At 30.8% G+C, this 20,642-nt stretch overlaps 1 protein-coding gene across 12 annotated transcripts in view; it reads left to right on the top strand.

The window, feature by feature from the left end:
* Positions 1–20,642, top strand: part of LOC125076319 (basement membrane-specific heparan sulfate proteoglycan core protein) — a 156,605-nt gene that overhangs the window by 79,996 nt on the left and 55,967 nt on the right. Inside the window, exon 1 of one of the 12 annotated variants that reach the window (XM_047688436.1) lies at positions 7,698–7,753. The exons of the other annotated variants lie outside the window; for them this stretch is intronic. The gene's annotated coding sequence lies outside the window, so the exon portion shown is untranslated. Of the gene's footprint in view, positions 1–7,697; positions 7,754–20,642 lie in introns of those variants that run through there. 12 annotated transcript variants of the gene reach the window in all.

Below are 20,642 nucleotides of genomic sequence, written 5' to 3' on the forward strand. Positions count from 1 at the left end.
TCTAGCTTTGTCAGCGTTACTTGGCGAAACAATCGCGATGCATTACGGAGTACGAAATCTTATGCTTCACATGACTAACGCTGTCTAAAATTTATTAGGTACATCAAAACAATGTTCTAGAAAATCGTAGATCTTAAAAGGCCTACACTAAAGTCCGCAATAGCATAGTATCTGTCTTTGAAAATAAACTCTTAATAAATATTTTTATCTATAACAAATTCGTACAAAATAGGTTGCGTAAACAACCTTTTTCTCCAGTTATTATTGTGTCCAATTTTAAATTTAGAATCCGATGCCCATGTTCTTCTCTTATTCACAATTAAATTAGTATTTATATTTAAAAAATAAAAAAAAACAAACAAACAAAATATTTTCTTGCTAAGCGCACTTCTCATTTTCTTCGTTAAGTTGCACACATGCGAAGTCACGGCGGGTCTCTAGTATAAATTTAAATCAATCCGATATCTTCAGTTATTAACCAAGAAAACCAAGATTTTAATTTAAGTAAATCTTTCTAAAGATAAGAATAATAATTCAAAGCGGATATTAAAGTCCAAAAAATGGTTTATTAAAAAATCAAAGAATATTTTTTATTTTTTCTAACCATGTTTATACTGCTAATAGAATAAAAAAATGTCGTAGCAGACTGAATGTAATTTATTTTATAAATTTAATTAATAATTATTCAATTGTTTCGGTTTCGATAAAATATAAAATTCGCAACAAGATATTCGTCATCAACTTCTTAAAACATAAAAGATGCTTGCACTTCATAAATATTTATGAAATAATAAGCTTGTCGTATTCTTATATAGCTTAACTAATAATGAAATAAATTACTTGTATAAGTAGATAGTTCGTTATTATAACCATATGATTATTTAATTTCAAAATAGTTTAAACAAGTTTTTTTTTATTAGAATTAAATTAGGTGTATCAACTAATTGATGTACCGATTCAAATATTTTACAACCAATAAAAAACTAATAAAAATGGATGAAGGTGGCGTCTTTCTGTGTATTAACCTATTTATTATTCAGGTTAATAGCTTACATAACCCATGTATATATTAATAAATACAAAAGAGTTATCGTTTACGCGGAATATCGGATATTTTACGACGGGACTGCAATCGACGTGACTTACATATTGTTATTAAATAGATCCTAAAGTTATATAAAAAAAGATATTGGAGTATACGGTGTTGACATGATTCCTACCGTGACTTCGTCTGCTTATGAGGAGTAATTGATAGACCGTATCGCCTGTTCTGTATCCATGACTACGTGTTTGCAATATATCATAATGTTCGGTTAAGTATTTAAGACATGGAAGCGTAATGTAATTCGAAAGATAATTTAGAGTATTCTAGAAGTTGAATAAGCTCATTTGAACTTTAGATCAATTTTTTTTATATTAATATAGTTTCGAATTTCAATGCATAATATTCTTTTTTAAACTCAGACAAAGAATATATAGATAATTAATAAAAAAAAAATGACGTGATTGTTATTTTTTTATAGAAATGACTTTGGATATAAAATAAATTTATTAACATAAGAATTGATAACATGAGGTGTTTTAATATATACAAATATGAATTAAAAATAGTTACTGTATAAATATTGACCGCGTGAAATGGTGGCAAGAATGCTAGCAGCATTTCCCCGTTGAATCGCAATTCCGATCCTCTGGGCTAAAAACGAACCCGCCCTCCTGTCACCAGTGGAGGCAATAAGGCGAGGTGTCATACTTTTGATGAAGCTTTTTGAACCGTTACTCGAAGGGCCAAAAAAAAAAAAAATTTGACATAAGACACGAATATTTTTGATTGAATTTAAGTGAAGTTAGATTTGCATACACTCAAAAACTTGACAATAAGATTTTCAGCACTCATTATAGTTAATAGTTATAAATAAACATTATTACATTCAGATAACTCGATTGGAATCGTATCCAATATGAGATAATGATATTGGAATCGAATTTATAATAAAACATAAAAAGAATATCACTTTTATATGATATATAAATTTCTACTTCATTATTTAATCATACAATGTTTTGTCTCTTTCTTACGAATGTCAAATTAACGATGACAGAAAGAGAGATCTATGTTTAACTAAACTCCCGTTAATCGAACTTTATACAATGAAATGCTTAAAAATAGATTATATAATGCTCGTTCCGTATTAAATATAAAGTTTTAAATGCTTAAAAAGATACTTGAAAAAGCACTTAAATACTTTTATATAGGTATCTATTGATTAATTTAAAAATAATACATAATTGGACGCCACGGTTCATGAGCTTGAATTATTTATGGACAAATAATAGCTTAATTCGATCTCATATCGCTATTGTAGATGCAATAAGTCCTATTTTAAAATTTGATACAAATTTAAAACTATACACAATAGCTTTATTTTTAAATTTAATACTCTAAAAGACGACGCTATTTTTGTACACGAGATACTATGAGAACATGAAGTGAAAGAAATATTATTATTTATTCATCATCATCATTACGATCAGCCTGTATTATTTCACTGCTGGACGTAGGCCTCCCCCAAAGAGCCACTATCCGCGCCACTGAGCCCGATCTTCCTCCCTTCTCATCCACTGGAATTTTAATCGTTCGTTCGTACTACTGGATTAATATGATTTATTATTAATATATATATTATAAAATCGCATACGAAATTTTCAATGTCAGTAAAATATTCAGCCAAAAAGAGACATATAATTAATTTTAGTGACACAGAACATACGAAAAACTTGTTAGTATTTAACACGAAAGCTTTAAACTATTTATTTCCCTGTGAATCATTTCAATAATACCCATTTTCCTCCCATTGTACCCATTGCGGTTATACCGTAAATTCTAAATCAATCAAATAAAATAAAAACGTTGATAGTTCAAATCACATCAAATCTTACTATTAAAAATGCGAAAGTTTGAATGGATTTTTGTTTCTCAATCACGGCAGAACGGCTAAACTGATCTGAATTATATTTAGCACAGATATATAGTCTGCAATAGAACATTGGTTATTATTATCAAGCGAGCGACGTATAAACGTATGTAATTATTTTCGAAATCTCACATTCTTAAATTAATGTCGTTATAATTTATGACACAGAACTCCACTTTTGGTAACCCTGATTAAAGTCAGATTTGTTTATATTATTTTATATAAACCCTCGTATCTATGATGTTTTTGGTATTGACCAATGACCAATCAGATTAACGTCATATTAGTTATTCTGACTTTAATCGGCGTTTCGAAAACTGGGAGTCATATATATACATTTTATAAAATAATTACACCATCAAATGGGATTACTACTCAAACACAACTTTAAGGTGACGTGTGATGTAATTAAAGTCTACATGAACTTATTTCTTTTAGTGCGTTACATGAATAAACAATGAAATTTAATCTCAAAGTTCTGGTTTCATAGGGTTTTATTTCCATTCCACAGGTCTAAGTTTACATTAGTCCTCTCGTCGCGAAGGTCCAAAGGCGATGAAACCGATTAATGTTACTCAAAGACAACCTCGAGCTCGTCTTCCGGTGATAGGGTACACTTTTTGTCACTTAGAACCGTATATTTCAAGCGACGAAAAAAAAGATGAGAGTTATTTACTTGTAACGAAATAATTTCTCCTTTATATTTTAATGCAAGTGAAGACCTTTTAAAGGCTTTTAAAGGGTATTCTTTAAGTAAATCAGGCGTGTTAAAAATTTAATGCTTATATTAGAATAAATTATTTGAATGAATATTATTCGCGAACAATTTTGATACTTGCGCTCAAATAATATTTTATACACACACACACACTAGCAATCTAATTACTGGAATGTGTTGCAATGTTTAATTTTTTTTATAATATACTAACTACAAAATGTCAAGTCCATTTGTTTATTTATTTAGGAACGCATTTTATTTAATTTTACCAAGAAATAGTCAATAGTCTGAATTTAAAGCAGGTTAAACCGTGAAGCTCTTCTACTTATGTAATAGCTTAATAAAATAAAACCTTCTCCGAAACGCACTATATCTTCCAGTATTAATTTGACGTATATTGGTTTAGTTATTTTTTATAAATAGACAACACAAAAAAAAACGCCTAATAAAAATAAATACGGACGCATCCCACAACGGCGCGATTTTTAAGACATTTTCTGCCTCGCACTATCACTCCGTGAAACCATCTTTCGCCGTTGGTTTTTATGAAACCGATACGACTTCACTAATACGGGAACCTTCAAGAAAAGAGCGTAATCGTTTCTTAAAGGCCGGCAGCGTACCTGCAAGCACCCGTTTGCCACCTAAAGCATAAAAAAAAAAACAGGAAATAAATCTTTATATTTAGAACGTACGCTAATGACATAAATCTAGAAGTTACTTTCAAATATCGTCGTATATTTATCTCGAAGTTGTGCTAATTTGTTTAGATGTTATACGTTAAACTGTCAACCATATTCCACTGTCATTTCTTGTTAGCTGTTAACGTGTTGCTGTTCCTGGGATAATATGTTGAAATTATTTCGACCCATCAAAGCGTCACTGGGACCTATCTAGGTAGTGATTTTGGCGCTTTGAGTTAAACTGTGCAGGACAGGCATTTATTTCTGTTTTTGACAAGCCTAATACAACACATATCCTAATCCAAAACTACGGATATGTGAAAAAAAAACCTGATTTCAGATACGGATACGAGAATATTATGAATAATCCGATTATTTCGGATAGTTCAGTAATTCAGTTAAAAAAAATTATTTGGTACAGTCAGAGAAAAAAAACGAATACCCTTTAATAACAATTTAAATATAACAATATACAAACATAAAATTAAAACAATTATTATATCGCGCTCGGTAGCGGTTTCGGATCGATTTTTATTACGGATATCCGATAGTTTCGGTTACGGTTACGGAGATCGATAAAATCCCTGTCCAAGTCATATCCATATACAGCAAAACAACTTTTTGAGCTATTTCTTATTATTGTTAATAAAATCAGGAAAACTGAACCAAAGAATTGATTAATGCTTCTATTATTAATAATTGGGTCTTTGTGTTAGAATAATTTAACTATATTATAGTATTTCCGAGTATTTCCGAGTATTTTCATGTAATTACTAATATTCCTGCTAGGAGTACATAGGTGTACGACACCAGAATCGAACGAGTAACTTTTGCTTCGCTACCGTGTTGAGCTGTTGAGGCTAAAATTATTATAAAAATGCTCAAAGTTTAATAATTAACGATATAAAATTATCTTTGCGGAAGTCTATTTTTACTTCGATAATTTCACTTCGAAAGCAGACTGTTTAGGTATTTTATTTAATAAATGAATGCGTCTGAACATTAGTTAATGCTATTGTAAAAAATATATATTCATTGTTTTAAATCTTGTAAATTAAAAATATTATTTTGCTTTGTTTGTATTCTATAATATGTTGAAGTATTTCTAATACACACACGTGATATTTGTGTACAAGTTTTTGCCACCAATAACAAAACGTAACGCGCGACAATTAACAACGTACAAAAAAAATAAATCTGACTTCAATATTTCAACGTAATGCATAAAAAACTATTTTAATTCATACTCGTTAATTAATTTACAACATTGAATTTTGAAATGGTGACGTTATAATGCTATTACAGATACAAGATACTAGTCGACATCTTAGAAAATTTTAAAGCGTGCCGTCAGTCTAGTTCCTCGGAGCTGACAAAGTTTTCTTACCTCGCAAGGTTTCTGCGGTGAGGTGCCTGGCACTTATAACTTCGAAACGACTCTCGGACTTACGGACCTTCCTTAGAACTGCGGCAACGAAACTGGACTTGAGGTATCTACTTTATTAATAGAGCGGGAAGCTTCAAAACATTCGGTCCTTTGTCTCATTCGGGGGACGATCACCCCGTATTAGGATCACCTTACCGTAAACCTCGCTTTAAGTATCCAGTATTAAACTTGTATGTATCACAATGTACAGGTACTAAAAAGTATTCAATCATTAAAATGAAATTAAAATATATCTTATTCGAGGCTCTCGTAACCTTTAAGCCGTCAGGTTACAGGATTAAATTGAATGGAATTTAGATTCTCTTAAAAAATCGGGCAAGAAATGTATTTGTTACGCTTTCTCTATAATGAAATATTCGTAATAATAATATTTTTATTTTCGTTGTTCGGTGTTTGTAGTACATAACATCTATGGGTTTGGTGTTAATCTTATTATGGAAAAATACAAATCTTTCGGTAAGCTGCTGCTTCTTAACTAGTGATGTATTAAGGAGAAACTTTTTGCCTCCTTACTTTACAAATATCAATATGAATTTTAAATATACGTATTTTGTTGACAAATATATTATATTCTACAAACCATGATTTTAGATACGCCTCAGTTATTTAACGGGTTAACAATAAAAAATAAAGAAAATATGTCGAAAATGCACAATTACCTACATTTATTTACATGACCTTTATATCAATTAGTAATTGTAAATACACGCTTTATATAATCTAGATCATATTTTGCATAGTGAGCTTTATCAATATTTTTTTTTATTTTAAACCAATGTTTCAATTTCCTGAGGAGGCATTGTTAAAAATATCTGTGGGATTTTATTATAAATAGGGTGCCTCACTCTAAAATGACCTAGTGACTTTCTGCAGTTGATGTTACAAGTTTTGTTTACTTCTCGTGTTTACAATATTGGTCGATGATTCCCTCGAAATGGTCATTATTGTACAGTGACATTACATTAACAGCCTGTAAATTTCCCATTGCTGGGCTAAGGCCTCCTCTCTCTTTGAGGAGAAGGTTTTGAGCATATTCCACCACGTTGCTCCAATGCGAGTTAGTGGAATACACATGTGGCAGGATTTCGTTGAAATTAGACACATGCAGGTTTCCTCACGATGTTTTCCTTCACCGCCGAGCACGAGATGTATTATGAACACAAATTAAGCACATGAAAATTCAGTGGTGCTGGCCTGGGTTTGAACCCGAAATCATCGGTTAAGATGCACGCGTTCTAACCACTGGACCTTTTCGGCTCGTACAGTGGCATAACTGAGATATCTTGAGATATCTTGAGCTCAAAGATTATAAATATAGTACTTTGTAGTGTGAAAATAACGTTTCAATATCGTATCTTACCACCGAAGCTTAACGTCATGTTTCTTTTTATAAAAAGTTTTGCGTACATGCTATCACCATGCGATCACCTGATGGTACAATTACCATAGACCAATGTCCGTTGATAGAGTTCGGCGCTGTGAGAAATATTAACCATTCCGTATATAGCCAATGCGCCTTCCATGTGTCTCTAGGTAAACTGGCTCACTCGCATGTACATGTATAAATAACATAATACATATTATTTGATTTCATTGAAAAATACCTATATTTTTAAATTACTGATAACTGAACAAAATGCGTCATCATTTCTGCGTCGAAAGGATTTACTACAAATATCTATAGGAGGTTACGTCCATAACGATTTGAATTGTTAAGAGTAACGGATTAACAATCCAAATGCAACGCAACCCGATTACAGGTACGTCCTAGGCGAGTTGCTTTACACTCTGAGCTCTGCATTTACAGAGAGCCTTCGACAATCTGTATCGCAGTAGCTCTAGGCACAGCGTGAGGCGGGATAGTCAGTTCTACTCAGCACGGGCGACCGATCGCACGCTCCGACAACCCGCGCGGTCGCATACGACATCCGTAAGTTTTGTGACAGATTCCCATCGCGTATCGCACACTCCACACGGCTTAAATTAATAAATTCTAACTAAAACCAGCTAGACAGTACGCTCGAAGTTCAGCTTTTGAATAACGAGAGAAAACTTCAAACATATCCTTAGTTACATTAACAGTTTAAAACTTCAAATTGGAATTTAGCCGATTTGTGCTCGAAACGACGCGTTTAAAAAATTCTCCTTGCACTACTTTTTTGAAGGCTAATTTTAAACGTTTCAGTATTTCCGTGTAAAAAAGGAAGTTCTCAATATGGTTTGTTCGGTCATTTGGATTCCAATTTAAGCGTTAAATTTTATTTAAGGATATATTTAAAGAATGTAAATAGCTGAACTATTTCAGTCTTATTTAAAATTTATATTCGTTTATTTACCATTCTAGATGAAAACCGAAAACGTGTTTTTTGTATTTTAATCTTTTGAAAATAAAAATAAGAGAGAAATATTGTTATTAGTTGTTTATGTTATTATTTATTAAATAATATTTTATTATCTTAAACATCAAATTAAATAAATTTTAATGAACGAAAAATGTGTTAAATATAAAAATATATTAAATTATAAACAAAACAATACAGTTAAATGACAATTGAGCTAGATAATTGTGCCTTTGTGATTGTAGTTTTGCCATTTTAATGAGCGATCGCTAATTTTAATCGCTGTTATAAACAATTTTCATTTCCCGACTTCTTAGTGAAGTGGTTATATGGAATCTAACCATTAACAAAATCGAGTGTCCGTCTTTAATAAGAAATACCTTCTTTGAAATACATGTTTATATATATTTTATAAAATGTCCAAGTATTGGATGGTTTCGAAGTTAGGTAAAGATCACGTATGGCCGCGCTTGTTGACCTAGAAATTCCATTATATTTAAAAGCATCACTTTGTAACATTATTCACAATTTAAGGGTTAAGAATTCGGAAAATGCATCTATTAAGATAAAATGTTATATGATGAAATTAAAAGCTTATGAGGTTATCCATAAAAGCTATCATTAAACTCAATATTTTTAGCTGTGGTTAAGTGCGTAAACAGAATTTATCATTTGCGTAACTTTCAGTTAGTGTGACCAGCAGTCCTGTGCTTATTTATATAAATTATTGTTGGCTCAGTGGTCGAAAATCGAATTTAAACATTATTCGTAAATAAAAAATATAATTATTGCGAAACATTTCGGACTTTGTTTCTTTTCTACTCTTATTTCGATAAGATAAAACTAAAGCACACTATTAAATATCGAACAAAAAAAGAATTACTGTTAAAAGTTACTGAATCATTTTTTCTTTGCCTATATATATTCAAATACGTTGTTATTTGTTTAATAAATGTATGCAAATGAAAATATTGTGAATCCATGTCGTGTCCATAATAATCACACTAATAATTAGAAATAAATCGTTACTCATTACAAATCATTACAAAATTTTACTCATATCTAGTTATTTTTGTTGGAATACGTCGCCATTAGTATATGTACATATACATTATAGTTATCAAGTAGCATTACTTCGATACTTGCGCCCGACTGTATAGTGGGATATTATTTTTATTAATTTACTGAAAAGTTATCTTCAATGCTAAATAAATCACTTATACTCAGTAAATAGATTTGTATATTCAACCAATATAATTCAAAATAAGCTAATATATTAATAGATTTAAATTAAACGAGGACGTGGCTAGTACGACGGATTATAATTTATTATGCTTATTGAATTATTTAAAAACTGCTTGAACGATTTCGGTAATTAAAGATTTAATCTGTTAAGGTTTCTGACTGGCCTTATATATTGCTCTTTGACGGACAAAATATATTATCGTTCTACAGAATATCTAAAATTATTATTAATTATTATAATTATTATATTATATTGATTACAAATATATGCAAAAATACGTTATATCCAAGACAGTTGTAAAAAAAAAAATCGAATTTTTTACTGCTTAGTGGGAACTCTGCTATTTTAAAGTTTTTTTTTTTTTAATCTGTTGTTAATTAATTGTAAATAAACGAAAATTTAGTTTTTTTTTTTTTTTTTTAAATATTTCCGTACATTTTAATAGATAACGTCATTTAATCCATTGAACATGATGATAACACAAAACATACCAAGGATTAAAAATATAAAAAAAATCACGTGCAGTTAAAACGAATAGAGAATAATTTCTGTAGGATTAATTTGTATGTTTCAATTTCATACGCTTAAAATAATTTTTTTGTTAAGTAAGTAATTAGATTTAATAAATTAAAATACACAGCCGACAGTGCAACAGCATATCTATGCTATGAAATATATATTGAGTCTAAAAAGCTGAAATTTGGAAAAAAAAAATTAAACCTGGATTAGGTTTATTTTCAATTGTAAGCATTCACTGTGAAATTATTTTTACTAATTTCAATCGAGCGGGGCGGTGAAAAGGTTACCTTTGTGTGAGCTAACTTCGAAGAAAAATAAACCAATCATTTTGTTGCAAAATGCAATTTTATAAAATATATAAAGGTTTTGTGCGAGAAAATATTAAATATTAATATCTCATCACAAATTTCTATTCACAGTGCACTAATCAGGAACCAACCTTGTATGTAGCGGCTATTTCGTGAAATCAAAGTGAATAATTATTTGTATCATTGTTTGAAAGCAACTAATCTCAGAATATTCCAAACCGATTTGAAATAATCATTTTGCGTTGGTAGCCCATTTATTGAGAAAGGCCATAGACGATATAACATGACATCACGTCATGTCCCATGGGGACGGAGAAGTAACGTTTAACGCGGGTAAAAGCACGCGGAGCAGCTAGTCTAGTAATATAATGATACTACATACGATAATAAAATTATATCATTTTGCAAAGGTCAATGTACTTAGTTTCCTGATTACAATTATTCACATCCGGTTATAAGAAATAATATAATAAAGGGTTCTGTTCTTAATAATGCAAATGACATATCATCAATGAGATCTATTGTGAAGTGTATGTAGTGTTACGAGATATTAGGACTTAAGATAATATTAAAATTGAATATGACACGAGCCGCGCTTAAAAATATCCACTGTCTACAATAACGAGAAAATCCGTGCTGTTCTATACTAATATTAATATATAAATCAGAAGAGTTTATTTCTTTTAATGTATAAATCCGAATTTGGAATAAACATTTTTATTTTAGATAGCCCGTTTATTGAGTATGGTTGTATACGCAGTTTCACGAATGGTCGGTATTATTTGAATACTTCTTATTGCTTCAGACAATCCGTTTATTAAGGTATATTGTAGGCTATACACACTTCTTCCTTATAAATCTATAAGAGTATAAAGTCGATCACCCACAATAAATATCTCCCTTTATGACAAACTGTATGTACAGTCTTTATTGTCGAAATTTGCCGCGGTTTTGTATTTATATTATAAAATTTCAGTTTAACTGAACGCGTCAATATTGAATATATTAATTTATATTCTTTATTAACAGCTTCTAACTATTATAAGGTTCTATCATCACTTCTACTCCCTAACGGTGTAACCCGTTAGGGAGTAGAAGTGATGAAGTGATGAAGTGTGACACGTCAAACAATGAAGAATAGACTTAACGTGATATATTGTAATTGATGAATGAAAGATTATATTCCAGAATAGGACTTTGACTTAAAATGTCTGCGTGACTGAAGTTTATATATGTATACAGTTAGATTCAATTCTTGAATTCGGATCGCGCTTGACCTAACGGGACGAGTTTAACAACCCTAATCGACGACGTTCAGGTGCTTTAAGGCCCCAGTGGTTATTTGATTTTAGTTCAACACTAATTCCTCCCGTTTCCTTATCTCTAATCTGATATTCGCAAGAAGAAAACAAAATTATTTAAGTAACAACCAACTTAACAACAATTTTTGGTAAATCTGGTAGTTTAGGTAAATTATCAGCATAAATAAAAAAAATTTTGCTCGCGTGGAATTTGTTTAGATATAATTTAATAGACTAATTTAAAATATTACGTTAATTTAAGACCTCTTTGTAAACCACATTTGTGGTTCAACTTTCGTGGGCTAGATCCACCAGACTGCTTGTAATGCTCACTCTCGAACAGGCTATTTAGAACGTTCCTTACGAAAATTAGTCTTCTCTTAGGTCTACTCCAGTTATTTTAAGGGTTTGGTCTTGTGCTTTAATAATTATCATGGCGAAGCAGACTTTAAGCGCGAACTGTACTTTGTACTCTTTTGAACTTAAAAAGATATTCTGAGAGTATCAAAGATATTCGTGGACTGTTTCTCATCCATCCATCAACCAGTGACAACTGTAGCCTCTATGACAATACGATGAAGTGCCGTTCATATTAGTCTGGTGCCGTTGCATAATTTTGGAGGTCTTAAATCCCCAGTAACAATAATGGCACGCCAACCTTCTAACTTAAAAAATGACGGACTTCAAGACTAATCCTAAAATTTCATCCTCTAATGAAATTTCAACCTCTATTTCAACCCTTAGGGGTAGAATATCAAAAAACGCTCAAATACATATCTACTAATTTCTAATCAGTATCTCAAGAATAACGATTCATGTTTCAAGCTTAAAAAAAATGCCGGTTTTCCGTAACAACTTTCAACATTTAATTCACCCCTTTAGGGGTAGAATATCCAGAAACACACTAAATTAACCAACTATGATTTATTTTGTGAAGATACCGATGATATTTCTTATTTCGATACATAAATAAATGATTGTGTATTTTGCATTGGTAGTCTCTTCGCCTCATACGGTTATGACGTCGTGATTACCATTACTATTTCTACATTACCTTAAGTGTGTATAAATAATGTTACATTTTATGCGGTATGTTATAACGGGTCGTTTGACATTGGATCGCATTTTAGAAAATAATATACTAACATTCTATTCGCGTTTACAATTAATTCAACACACAAGAGTATTTTATGTATCCGTGGGAATGTGATGTGTAAAGTTGTATCATAAATTATTCAACTGGCGTATGCACTATCATTTTTTTTATAATGTCTGGACTTACGTAAGTCAACTCAACTCAACTCTTTTGTAATACTTGATATATTTAAGGGATATTTGCTTTTTAACATACAATCATCGAACTTATTATTCAATTTTCGCTATAGTATAAGAATATTTGAATATATTATACAGACAGTCAAAAAACATTCATTGATCTTTTTATTTGTAAATAAATACGTCACAAACAAAGAAGTAAGTTACAATGAATTGTAAATAATTTACATGTTTCCTCAATTTACAATATCACTCTTTTTATTACAAACACTCGATACCCACACTTGATCGGTAACAGATAACACATATTTATTGATGATTTACCTAAATGATTTATAATCTGTGCCAATTAACGAGATGTTTCTTTTTGGAATGCTTATAATATAATTATATAAGCTGTCCTTAACGAAACTATCGAAGAGAGAAGCGTGAACTTCGTAATCATGTCGTATAATATACAAAAGAAAATTAAAATTTGCACAATATTTACCTAAATCTTAAGCTGTATTGAATACGGCTATAGGTGCCCGGAATTGAATTGCGTCTATAGAATCATCTTCTTTAGCTATTGTTATCAGCTCTAACCATCATTTTATGTTTTAAAATTGTATACATTAAATACATGTAACAAGTTAATTGCACACATTTATACCGTTATAAATTCACATTAAAATATAAGATTATTACATTAAGATGTAATTATATCTGCTAATTAATTTCGATTAATAATAAACAGTTCATATGTATAACTGTTCTTAAAGCTTTTTTTTTTTTCTTAAATACAATCCAAATACGTCGTTTAGCTTGTTAGTTTTGTGCAACGGATGCAGCACAATTATGCCGACATTAATTTTTCATTTTGTTTTCCTCGGCGCGGCCCCTACGACTGAGTTCTAATTATGTCCCTTTTTTGTTATGTTGAGTATAATAAGACCAAAACACTTTAGAATATAGTAACAGCCGGTAAATTCTGGGCAAGTAGGTACCAGCAGTGGGATATTTAACATAATGGGAAAACGTTCGGGAACATTCGGTTTGAATATTTAATGACTTGAATGATTACCGATCGCGACGACTCATTGGAAAAATGTACGTTCCTTTTAAACAAGTTGTAGCGTATTAACAAACACACACAATTATTTAAACAAAATCTATCGAGCACCGGCAATGTATTGTGTACAAAAATAAAATAAAAAAGTTACTTAAATAAACAAATATTTATTTAAAAAAAACATATAACTCAATGTTTATTTTGATTAAAGTGAACATATATATATGTATTTCGAGACCGAATTAAAGGCGTATTTTATTTGAACGCCTTGAGTGTTGAGAAGTGTTGTTGTTGTCAACATTTAAATTCGCTTTGATGTGAGAACGTTTTGTTTGTATTCGAAATACGATACGTATACGTGAAATTACATCGGTATAACAACTTTGCCCTTTATCAAGAAATGTTTAAAGGTATTTTTAAAGAATGCTTAATAATATTTTCCTTACGCGTCTTTTATTGTCACACACCGGAAAGCTGGAAGTGAGTCTACATCGAATCAGCATACTGACCCTTGTGATATTTTTATAGATTACTAGATATCTTCAATCTCGTCTTCTTACCTCATACGTAACATTAAGGTTTTGTGACGTATTCCATTTCACATTAGCAGCCTGTAAATTTCCCACTGCTGGGATAAGGCCTCCTCTCCCTTTGAAGAGAAGGTTTTGAGCATATTCCACCACGCTGCTTCAATGCGGGTTTGCGGAATACACATGTGGCAGAATTTCGTTGAAATTAGAAACATGCAGGTTTCCTCACGGTGTTTTCCTTCACCACCGAGCAGGAGATGAATCATAAACACAAATTAAGCACATGAAAATTCAGTGGTGCCTGCCTGGGTTTGAGCCCGAAATCATCGGTTAAGATGCACGCGTTCAAACCACTGAGCCATCTCGGTTCAGAATTAGTATCGAGCTGAGCAATCTTTAAGGTAATTTTGACAGCTTGTGCTGCGATATTTTCCTGTGCGTCTGTGCGCTTAAAAATTATATTTAAATTGTTATTAAGAGATTTTTTAATAAATATGAGATAATCGAAACATACTTTAATTATCGATTACGATTTTACAAGCATTTTTGAATTGTCAATTTACAAGGTTAATTTAAATTATCTACCGTTTAAGAATATCGATTCTACTGCGAAGGACCGAACCAACATTTTAGTAGTCATTCATTTCGACAGTGAAATTAAATAGGTATTTGTTAATAAAGTACATAAATATAATAATTGTTAAACATTATTGCAGTGTTTGTTTGAATATCCCAATCGAGTTGATTCTACTCAATTGACGCGTATAATTATTATAGTTATCAGAATTAAATAACGTACATGAACCTTAGTGTCAAATCAAAGATCACGATCAATCCGTTTAATAACATCATATCGTCATAGTAACACCCTTATTTTTATACCTATTTGATAACTTATAATATCAGACAATTACTTATAAAATATATGTATGAGACGAATATTTTCTATTCATTTAGGTCAAGGCCCCTAGCGTAAAAAATACGGGGGTCACAAATTTGAAGTAAGAATTAAAAGTTGCGAGAATACACGTGAAATTATTATCTATGCTGAATGAAATACTTCATTCCAAAAAATACAAAAAATTCAAAAATGTCCTGCATTATACTCGAAATGACAATTTTATTATTAATTCTTTAACTGTAATTCGAAATTTGAGGCTCTGTGGTATTCGGGGCCCTAGTGCAGACGCTAAGTTATTTTATCGTTAAATCTGCCAATGAACACTAGTATTCAAACACAGAAACGACACATACCTCTACATGCCCTAGTTAAAATTCTTGTTATAATGAAGATGATGATTTTAATATTCTAAGGCTTATTAAATATGCAAAACGCTTATCACGGAATATCTAGGACGGCGGTTATGCTGTTTATTTAAAAATAATATATTTGTTATTGTGCTGTATATAAAACCTTATTGTATATTGCAAAATGTATTTATAATAAGATTTTCTTAATAAGTTAAGAACATATGTGTAGGATTTCTAGGCAATCTATATTAAAAGATTTCAAAATAATGGGAAAAAATAACCAATGGCGAATATATCTGTCTCAAATTGTTCAAATAAATTGAATTTATTGTAAATATTTGTTACAACGCGAACTGTATGTATGACCCAGATAGTATTGTACATAGATGCGTTATTCAGATGGTTCATGATTCAGCCAGTTTTTAGTTGCACCTGTCGCGTTTTTTATTTGTATCATATCAACCACAATAACATTTATTTGTTATTTCGTACTTATACAACACTAAAAAATAGGAGTCTTGTCAATATAAATGACGACCCGATAAAATATAACATCATCGAAATTTTTACGTGAATCTATAGACCAACTTAAGATCACAGATTCTTGATGGAAATTTTAATTCATCGATCATAGTTTGATACCTCAATCCGCTGGTGTCATTTACGAGTGGTTACACAATTTAACGTTTTATTATTATAACTATAAATGTTTTATGTTGACGTTTACATTCACATACAAGATATAATAAATCATCAATCGACGTAGGCGGTTCATAAACTATAATAACATGAGAACAAAACTGAGCGTAGGAAGATGACGAATAGTAAAATTGCTTATGACCTGAACGAGATGGTTTTTTTTTTTATATTATTTAATATGGGTAGCAAATTGGTTACCTTATAGTAAGGTCAGCGTCACCCATATGCACTGTAGGAAATATTCCACCTGACATAAGGGATATGTCCCTTGTGATTTAGTTGGCTATAGCAGGCTGTAGTTACACTGGATCGACTTGTCCTTCAAATCGATACCCAATATTACTAAATATACCTATTTTGTAGTAGAATGTTCGTGGGTGGTGCCTACCAATACGTCCGTACACAAAATCCTATCACGAAGTCTGTGAATAAATGTTTTTTTTTTATTAAAAGAAAGCTTTAAAAAAAAAAAAAACTATTTTATTAATTAATGTCGTAAAAGAAAATAAAAACAACGTCGAAACGTTGGAAAGTTAAACAGTAACTATATAAACACTTTGTTATTTAAATATAACATCTAATTTTTTATCAACCAACTCAAAACGAAGTTATCGGAACGTCTGTTTATTCGTAACTAGCTTCAATGCGTACTCTATCAAACAAACATCTGACGGTTGTGGGAAACCATTAGTTGCATTACTTTTATCGCGCCTTTATAATAAACAAGTTTGCAGTGTATCGTTTTAACGGTTACTATTGAGTCATCCCTCGACTCGTCATTACAAATCATCACTCAAACCAATAAACTGAAGTGACAGTGTGGCCACTAATCGTGAGTGACGTTCAAACAGACAGCTCTAATTAACAGAACAACTCGGACATCTGATTATATTCATTCCACTTGTACTCAATCTTAGCCTCAATTTATCATCACGAACAATAAGCGTATTAGGATCTAGACAGCTTTACATATACATAAACAAATCCATGTGTTAGTAAGCCGTGATCTCGTGATATGCAGAATTAAATTTATATTTCGTTGTTACGAATAATATACTAGCTCTAAGACCTGGTTTCATCTCACGGGTCGAATCTACATTCAACGTTCATAGTGAAGGATAAAGTTAAAAAAAAATGTTCTCAGTTTCTCTTGGCGTACGCGAAAATCTGACCAAAGTTTCATCAAAATCTGATAAAAATCATAAAATGGAGGTATGCCTCCATACAAACCTCCATACAAGCCTCCATACATAAAAATAAACATTAATTGTTTTATGTATATGTAAGAGAAGAAGGAGATAATTATTATTTCCAAACATATGTTTGGTTGCTTTTGGTTTATCTTATTTATAATTTATATTTACATTGAAAATAATACTGAATAAAATCACAATAATTATTGTGACGGTTTAATGGCCTGACGTCTGAGTGAAAAATACTAGAATACTATTAACAATCCAAAAATACGTAGGTGATTTCCTTTTAGGCTTTCGTCTCTATTAATTTAGTCGAACAATGGATATACACTGATATTACAGATGTGAAAGTATCCGTCGGTCTGTTACCTCATTCCGGTTAAACCACGTAACCCTTTGTTGAAATTGATCATAATGAAGACAGCAATATATAACTTATGGCAAAATATATTTAATGGAAATGGACAGAAAACAGTTTGAAATAAATTCATTAATATTCGCCTAATTATTATACATCGAAATTTATAGACAGGGATAAAAGTTGTGTAATTAATTGTAAGGTGTAAAAAACAATATTATACGTTTTCAACGACACATCTTATCTAGTTAATATGTATTATCAGTAGACCGAACAAAAGGTCAATTCCTGCATCCAAAGATTAATTAAACCCAAGTTTTCAGTTCAAGATTGGCTAAAAGTGATTTTTTATACCGGCTATTAGTACACCGCCATATGTACATATATGTAAATGAAAGTTAAATTTAACGAGGAATGTTTTAATTAATTTACTGGGTTAACTTAAATTAATTTTATATTAGATTTATAGTTCATGAACGTTTTGTAAATAATTAACATAAATCACTGACCTATTAATTAGAAATTGCTACAATCGATTATGAAATTAGTACTTAATTAAATAATTCTTATGTATATATAATTAGTATAGGTATTCATTACTAATCATGTATAAATTTGCGACTGTTATTCATTAATAAGGATAAATATGCAGATATACTAGCTTTTTGTCCCGACTTCATAACAATAATTAATAACTCGTACTAAATTTTACCAATCCTACTAACATAATAAACGCGAATGTCTTTGAGGATGAATAAAGTGGAACATTGTTACTCTAAAAACCTATTGAATTGATTTTGATAGCTTATACTCTGATTTAAGACATAGGCTACGTAGCACCTACCCCCTCCACTGCATCCTTATAAAATATAGAAAAGAAAAAACAATATACTTCTTTATAATATTAGTAGTATATAATTGATTGCCAGGCATTTCTTGGCACTTCCAATAAATACACATATATTCCAGTCCACCAGATTTTTTAAAATAAAAAATGTTTAGCCGAACATCGCGCTACTACCCACAAGATATAGCAGTATCGTTTAAGCTACTCGTGACATATAAATGATTAAATCAATCCATAAAAATAACAATTACTGTTGTAATTAATCATTTAAAGTCAACATATTAGTCTATAATAAATATTTTATTTATCTCTTCGTAATTTGATCTAGAATCGAAACTACGTAACAAATGTGACAATGTTTGTTTGACCTCTGGATTTTCCAAACAATCAAAAATCAATCAACAACATAAAGATTTTCTAAGAGTTAGAAAGTGAGGTAGGGTTCATTTATCGCAAACATTTCAAAACATCCGCGTGTGCCATTAAGTTCCATATATTAAAAGGTAACAGTTTTTTTCTAAAGACCCGCCATTTTTATACATTTGGCTATATTTGTCTCGAAGCTAAGCAAGCTAAGCTGACGTCGTATATTATGTGTATAAATAAAAATATATTTCGTATAATTAATTTCCGATTTTTTTTTTTAATAATTGTACATAATATTTTCAATAATATGTATTATTCATCATATTACCATTACTCAAATATATTAACATATTTCGTTATATAATAACCAAAAAATGCTTCAGACGAAACATCGACATAATCGGTATTATTATATACATATACATCAATCGAAACCAAAGTATATAAGACGACGTAAAAAAATATTTTTAATATAGAATACAGCATATAAAATAAAAATGGAGTTACTGTACGAATCATATGCACATGGAATGGAGGCAAGAAATCCAGCAGCGCAATGAATAGCAAATTCGATTCTCTGTACCTTTTTTAAATATCTTATTTATGACTATATGTTTTAATACAAAACGATAATTTGCCGATGCGATGTCGCACAACTATTAAGTCTGAGCGCCTACAGTTATCACTGAATGAATAACTTTAAACATGCCATGAGCTTACTGCATTAACCTGCTTCGGTTTGAACAATTCACGAAGTTTCATTGTAGTCTGAGTTCGCTTAAGAAAGGCCTAAGGAATTTATACTTAGTACAAACTAGAGTTAATTTCTTCATTAAGACAAATGCGTTTTTTATCTCAATCAGTGTATATTTGTACTTTTAGATTTAGCAGCCGCTTTACGTGGGCGGTGCGGCTCATTTATCCATTCGTAACTCGACGTTTCGTTTAAGATATATTTAAAATATAAGTTGATATTTTTTGATAAAAGAGTTTATTTATAGGTATAAGGTTTTTTAGTAACTAAAATTATTAATCAAATATATTATCTATTATCCGGTCAATGGACAGGTCACTCGGTCATTCCCAACGGAGATATCATAGCACAATCACGATCGTCGTCTGATGGGACAGCATTCCGAAATAACCGGAGAGAGTTCAAGCGTAGGACCTAATGTGCTTTCCGAGGCACGGCATTGTAAACATTTCCAATTTGCAAATGCCAATAATTGGTCGAACTGCAATTCGATTAATTGGAACCTGTACCTTTTGATCTGCAGCCCGTTGTGTAAGCCACTAGACTATCAAAGCAATTATAGAATAATACAGAAAATAATTCGAACCTAATATAAAAATCCAGTACTAAAATATAACTCTTTTATAGCCCTAATGAAAAGTTCTTGCTCAATTCGATAAAAGTTAGTATTTTATAAAATATCGGAGATAGCGAAATGCGGTTCACAAGTTAAAAAGACAAAACACAGAAGATGTCGTGCCGATGTACAGATTTGCATAAAGAGCAACTATTTGCCGATT

The sequence above is a fragment of the Vanessa atalanta genome, chromosome Z (assembly GCF_905147765.1).
Source record: "Vanessa atalanta chromosome Z, ilVanAtal1.2, whole genome shotgun sequence".
Taxonomy (NCBI): Eukaryota; Metazoa; Arthropoda; class Insecta; order Lepidoptera; family Nymphalidae; genus Vanessa; species Vanessa atalanta.